This window comes from Triticum dicoccoides, chromosome 1A (genome assembly GCF_002162155.2).
Source record: "Triticum dicoccoides isolate Atlit2015 ecotype Zavitan chromosome 1A, WEW_v2.0, whole genome shotgun sequence".
NCBI lineage: Eukaryota > Viridiplantae > Streptophyta > Magnoliopsida > Poales > Poaceae > Triticum > Triticum dicoccoides.
In genome coordinates, this window is record NC_041380.1 from 289855235 (window position 1) to 289862566 (window position 7332).

The following is a 7332-nucleotide window of genomic DNA, read 5'->3' on the forward strand; positions in this document are numbered from 1 at the left end:
CGCCCACCACACTGAATCCATGGTCCAGCTCGCAGCAAAGAAAACAGACCAGATTTGCCATGGTTGAATGAATTGAATAACATAAATCTGAAATTACATATGTTTCATATGCTTATCCCATGGGGAGTAATGACTTCACATATAAGAAGTATAGGTGGTAAAATTTATTGAAATTTAGCAAACATAACATTGGTAACTTGAACAATTCATGAAAGAATATTGAAGGAAGAAAGATTTCATATATAAATATACTATCTTGGACATCTTCTATGATTGTGAGCCCCATTAATCTCTCCCTAATAATAAAGCACAGATTGACTCCGTGGGTTCACCGTCAGAATACGCTTCTTTCCGTGAATTTACGCTTTCAGTTTTTTTTTCAATACATCCATACTTTTTCCAAAATCCAAGATGGTACTAATCTATCTATATATATCACTTCGTATACCTGAGTTGTCTGACTCGATCTCCATGGCTGTTACTTGGGCCTTAGCCCACCGAAGAGGTATGTTGCCAGGTGTCCCGATATCCTTTCTACTCGAACAAGTTCTTCCTCTTTTGATCTAGAAACATGTTTCGTCCAATCCTTCCTGCGCCGGTCGCCTCCTCCGACACAAACTCTCTTCGAGCACGCACGCGCCCATGGGGTGATCGGCGGGGACTCCTTTGGCCCACAGGCCGATGAAGGCACATATAAAGGCTTCTCGACTCCCTCGAGTCCTCGACCGAAGCCCCAATTCAATTCAGCGACAGGAAGAATCTCACAGGAGCAGGGGGCTTCCTCTATGTGGGGTGCGCACCGCGTCATCATCGTTGTCATCAGTGGCGTTCTAACCATTATGGGCATGGAACCCTAAAGTTACCGGCAGCTTTGCCAAAGACGGGAGCTACATTTGTGCTGTGTTGATCGTAGTTGAACTAACAGCGGCGACAGGAACAAGCTGCACAGCAGCGGCGGCGGTGGTGACATCAGCGACATGAACAATCTGACAAGAGCAGGCTAGCTTTATGTGGGGTGCGGGCGTGTCGTTGGTCGTATTCTAACTGTGGCGGGCACTGGCATCCTCACCACCAGTGTCGCGACGACAGTCGTTGGTGCATGTGTTGCATGCCGCGGTCGTGGAGTTGAATAAGTGGAGCTTCCATGGAAGGAGAGGAATGTTGGCTGCTGGAGGCCGTGATCGTGGAAGGCAATGACGAGTCGATGATAAGAAGGTTGGGGAGGAGAGGGCGGAGGGGTAGACAACAATAGGCCATGATCAGTTGCAGAGATTGTGAGGCACGTCGGCAAGGCACCATTTCTGGTGCAGCAGGAGATTGTAACTATGTGGCGCGACCGCGCGAGCCGGCGTCTAATAGCGGCCGTCATCAATACGATACTTGAGGAATACAGAGAGGAAAGGCGATCAGGTCCATTGCAATGTCAAGCTATGATTAACTTTACATGGGCGATTATGGCTATGACTTCGATTACTAACATGGTGTCCAAGTTCCTCGGAAGATTCCGTTTTGCACAGCTAGGACGGCCATAGCGCTAGACAGATGCATGAGCCCTAATAAACTCATAATAATGCGTCTTCTAGGACATGCAGGCGGTGTTTCTTAAGTATGTACTTCTGATTGATAGCCTCATATATACAACAACTAGAGATCAGATAGGTTATTTCCTAGCATGGCCTGAAGGGCACTGCTTGCAGCTGTGGTGCCAAAAATTGCTGCCCATACGGTGTCGTTGCTTTCCTGGTACGTACTTATTAGTCTCACCATGTTTTGTTTGATATTGTTGGTAATTTTTTCAACTGATTTCGAAATAGTAGAGAGCACGCATACAGATTAGGATCGTTGTCAGGCCACCTCAAGGTTGCCGGCAGCAGCTACCAGTGTCCAAGAAAATTGTGCCATTTATTAGTGTAAACAATTAATGTTTTCCTACTACTTTTTTGAGTATTTGTGTTCTACATGATTATTCTTACTCATGATCTGCTAACATGAAGTTGCTCTTTCAGGACATGCGTGGGGGTGTGCCTTAACGCATAGTTAAAACAAGAGATATATAATATTCCCTTTCTTTTTAGAGTATTGATAGACCCTTCTTCACATTAAGTTATCATTTGGTTTCACAAGTTTTTTTTACACTAATTCAGTTTCATTGTTTTAGTATGTTTTCCAAAAAACATGTTGCCCTGCTCCTCCAATCCATAAGTATCCCTCAAGGGTATCATGCTTGTTTTTTATTATCCAATTAATTAATATTTTCTAGACTCTCTCAAACCTGTATTTTCTGTCCCAGGGTTTCCATTGGTATTTGTTCCAATGATTTTTTCTTGAAGTCTGTTCTAATTGTAAGTCTTTGTAGATGGTGATCCATATTACAATTGATTACAGTTTCTGGCCAAAATGGATGAGTTTCTTGAGGCGTGCGTGCATCTGTTTCTCCCGGTGCAACGCACGGGCATATGTGCTAGTTATTTTCAAACTTGAGCAAATTACTTGAAGTTGGACAAGGAAGAGAATGTAATAAGTTATGTTTGGGTATATTTGTATACAAGTTATATTTTTATGGATCCTCCAACATGTGGTGCTTCCTTACGATCTTTTGCTGGCCAATAATTCATACTAAGTAGAGATACTACTTATGCATCCAAAAATCCTTAAACCCAGTTTCTTGCCATAAGTATCCACCATAGCTACCTATGGATTGAATAAGATGCTTCAAGTAAGTTGTCATCGGTGCAAAAAGCAATAAAAAGTGCTCCTAAATATGTATGTTCTTCAATTATAACGGAAAATAAGCATTGTACGAACTTGTGATGGTAAAGAAATAAAAGTGACGACTGCATAGTAAAGGTTGCTATCATAAAGGGCAATATAACATGACGTTCATTTGCATTAAGGGCTTGCACATCCAAAAATAAAAAGCGCATGAAAACCTCTGCTTCCCTTTGCGAAGGGCCTATATTTTACTTTTATGCAAGAATGAATGGTATTCCTTCTCATTTTAACCTCAATTATTCTCTAGTTGGCAAGTATCATGTGGTGGGGAAAGATCCAAGCATATATGGCCATTCAAATATATTTGTGAAGGAAATATGCCCTAGAGGCAATAATAAAGTTGTTATTTTATATTTCCTTATTCATGATGAAGGTTTATTATTCATGCTAGAATTGTATTGATCGGAAACCTTAATACATGTGTGAATACATAAACAAACACCGTGTCCCTAGTGATCCTCTACTAGACAAGCTCATTGATCAAAGATGTTTAAGGTTTCCTAACCATGGGCATGAGTTTTCATTTCATAACTGGATCACATCATTAGGAGAATGATGCGATGGACAAGACCCATCCGTTAGCTTAGCATTATGATCGTTCAGTTTTATTGCTATTGCTTACTTCATGTCAAATACATATTCCTTCGACTATGAGATTATGCAACTACTGGATACCGAAGGAATGCCTTGTGTGCTATCAAATATCATAATGTAACTAGGTAATTATAAAGATGCTCTACAGGCATCTCCAAAGGTGTTTGTTGAGTTTGCATAGATCGAGATTAGGATTTGTCACTCAGAGTATCGGAGAGGTATCTCTGGGCCCTCTCGGTAATACACATCATAAGCTTGCAAGAAAACGACTAAGGAGTTAGTCATGAGGTGATGTATTACAGAATGAGTAAAGAGACTTGTCAGGTACGAGATTGAAATAGGTATGAAGATACCGACGATCGAATCTCCGGCAAGTAACATCCCGATGGATAAAGGGAATTACATATGTTGTCATAATGGTTCGACCGACAAAGCTCTTCGTAGAATATGTAGGAACCAATATGGGCATCCAGGTCCCGCTATTGGTTATTGACCGGAGAGGTGTCTCGATCATGTCTACATAGTTCTCGAACCCATAGGGTCCGCACGCTTAACGTTCGTTGATGATATAATATTATATGAGTTATGTGATTTGGTGACCAAATATTGTTCGGAGTTCTGGATGAGATCATGGACATGGTGAGGAGTCTCAAAATGGTCGAGAGGTAAATATTGATATATAGGACGATGGTATTTGGACACCGGAAGTGTTTCGGGGGTACCGGGTACTTATCGGGTCACCGTAAAGGACTTTCGAGCACCCTGGGCAAAGATATGGGCCTTATGGGCCAAGAGAAGGAACACTCCAGCCCACAAGGGGCTGGTGCGCCCCCATAGCTAGCCGACCTATGAGGAGGAGAAGGAAAGAGGGGAGGGAAAGGAAAGTGTGGAGTAGGACTCCCCCTTCCTTCCCTCTCCCCCTCTCTTTTCTTTCACCTTGTTTATACATGGAAGGGGGCAGGGCAAGGCAGGGGCCCTAGGGGCCAGCGACCAGCCCTAGGGCACGCCCTGGCTGCCTCCCCTCCCCCTCCCACCTATATATATGTGGGAAGGGGGCGCCACACAAGGACACAACATTGTCTTAGCCGTGTGCGGCGCCCCCGTCCACCGTTTACTCCCTCGGTCATATTTCAGTTGTGCTTAGGCAAAGCCCTGCGGAGATCACGTCACCATCACCGTCACCACGCCGTCGTTCTTACGGAACTCATCTACTACCTCGACATCTTGCTGGATCAAGAAGGCGAGGGACGTCACCGAGCTGAACGTGTGCAGAACGCGGAGCTGCCGTGCGTTCGGCACTTGATCAGTTGAAGCGCGAAGATAGTTCCACTCCATCAACCGCGTTGAGAAACGCTTCCTGATACGTCTCCAATGTATCTATAATTTTTGATTGTTCCATCCTGTTATATTATCATTCTTGGATGTTTTACAATCATATTATAGCAATTTTATATCATTTTTTGGGACTAACTTATTGACATGGTGCCCAGTGCCAGTTGCTGTTTTTTTGCTTAATTTTTACTTCGTAGGAAATCAATATCAAACGGAGTCCAAACACTGTGAAACTTTTTGGAGAATTTTTATGGACCAGAACACCCATGATGGGCCAGATAAGTACCAGAGGGGTGCCCCAAGGGGGCACAACCCACCTGGGCGCGCCTGGGGGCCCAGGCGCGCCTTGGTGGGTTGTGCCCACCTCGGTGGCCTCCTGCACCGCCTCTTTGCCCTATAAATTGTCAAATATTCCAAAAACCCTTGGGGTAACCCTAGATTAGAAGTTCTGCTACCGCAAGGCTCTGTAGCCATGAAAAACCAATCTAGGCCCCGTTTTGGCACTCCACCAGAGGGGGAAATCAACACCGATGGCCATCTTCATCATCCCGGCGGCCACCATGATGAGGAGGGATTAGTCCACCCTTGGGGCTGAGGGTTTGTACCAGTAGCATTGTGTTTAATCTCTCTCTCTCTCTCATGTTCTTGAGATGTTACGATCTTGATGTATCATGGGCTTTGTTAATATAGTCGGATCATATAGTGTTTTCCCCTCTCTATCTTGTTGTGAATTGTGTTTTCCCTTTGAGATTTCATTTTATCGGATTGAATACTTTTATGGATTTGAGAGCACTTGATGTATGTCTTGCTATGAATACCTGTGGTGACAACAGGGTATCATATTGATTCACTTGATATGTGTTTTGGCACTCAACTCGCGGATTCCCGAGGTGACATTGGGGTAATCTATGCGGGTTGATGGACGTTCTCGTCTTTTGTTTCTCCGGTAGAAATCTTCGAGCACTCTTTGAGGTTCTTTGTGTTGGATTGAGTATTATGAATCTGAAATTGTTTGATGCATATTGTATAATCAACTCACGGGTACTCGCGGTGACATTGGAGTATATAGGTGACATTAGAGTTGGTTGATGTGTATCATATGGTGTTATTTTAGTATGAACTCTTGGTTAGATTGATCAGAAAGAATAGCTTGGTGTAATTTTATTACGAACTCTAGGATAGATTGATCAGAAAGAATAGCTTTGAGGTGGTTTCGTACCCTACAACAATTTCTTCTTATGTTCTCTGCTAGATAAGAAGTTTGGAGTGATTCTTCATCGCACGTTGAGGTATGGTTATATGATCCAATTATATTAGCATTGTTGAGATATTGCACTAGCGAAAGTACGGACCCTAGGCCTCATTTTCAAGCATTGCAATACCATTCGTGCTCCGTTTTATCAATTGCGACCTTGCTGTTTTCTATTGTTCCTATTACAAAAATCAATATCTACTATCCATATTACACTGGTATCACCATCTCTTCACCGAACTAGTGCACCTATACAAATTACCATTGTATTTGGTGTGTTGGGGACACAAGAGACTTTTTATTATTTGGTTGCAGGGTTGTTTCAGATAGACCATCTTCATCCTATGCCTCCCACGGATTGATAAACCTTAGGTCATCCACTTGAGGGAAAATGTTGATGTCCTACAAAACTCTGCACTTGGAGGCCCAGCACGTGTATCTACAAGAATAAAGTTGCGTAGTAGACATCAAGCTCTTTTCTGGCGCCGTTGCCGGGGAGGTGAGTGCTTGAAGGTATATCATTAGATCTTACAATTGAATATTTCAGTTTCTTGTTTTATCACTAGTTTGGTTTTATAGTAGAAAACTACAAAAAGGAAAAAAACAGAGATTGGGTTACCTCAGGTTGTTCTTTATCTTTATAATGTCTATCTTGAGAATAAGGACTCCGATAATTGTGCTCAATTTCTAGAAAAGGAATTCAACAAAATTTATGGCATAAAAACGTTGGATGATGGGCATGGCACTGGTGCGCGTCGGTCCTAAACAAACAGTTTTTAACCCCTTTCTGCGACGGCATTCGGAACCGTCGCCAAGTGAGTGTGGGCGATAGGAGGCTCCTTCCCACACGACTCAGAAACCGTTGGGGATATGCCCTCCTAGCAGGCACGCTCGGCAAAATGAGAACATGTGCGACCGGTGAGCGGTCAAATACAGAAATACGTACAGTAGAGCTAAAAAAGTACAATTATATGACGAAATTGTTTCCGGTCGCAAGTACATCCCACACAGTCAGTCCCCGCTAAACGTTTCTGTTTGTATGTACATCCCACACAGTCGCTCCAAAGAAAACGTTTTCGTTCATAGGTACATCACACACAATTTTTCTCGTTAAATCGTTTGCGTTATTGAATGTATCACACACGGTCCGTAGAAGAAACCGTGTGGCAAAGGCTGTCCATCACACACAGTTTTTATGTGATAAACGTTTGTGCAAGGTGGCCTAACACAAACAGTTTTCAAGAGAAAGTCGTGTGTGATTGTTCATTGATCCAACATGGTTTATTCCTAGAAACTGTGTGCGTTGCCCGAGGTCATCGCCCACGATATTTTTTCAACAACCGTTTGGAATAGCAAAACCCAATTAGCAGGCTAATTCGCCA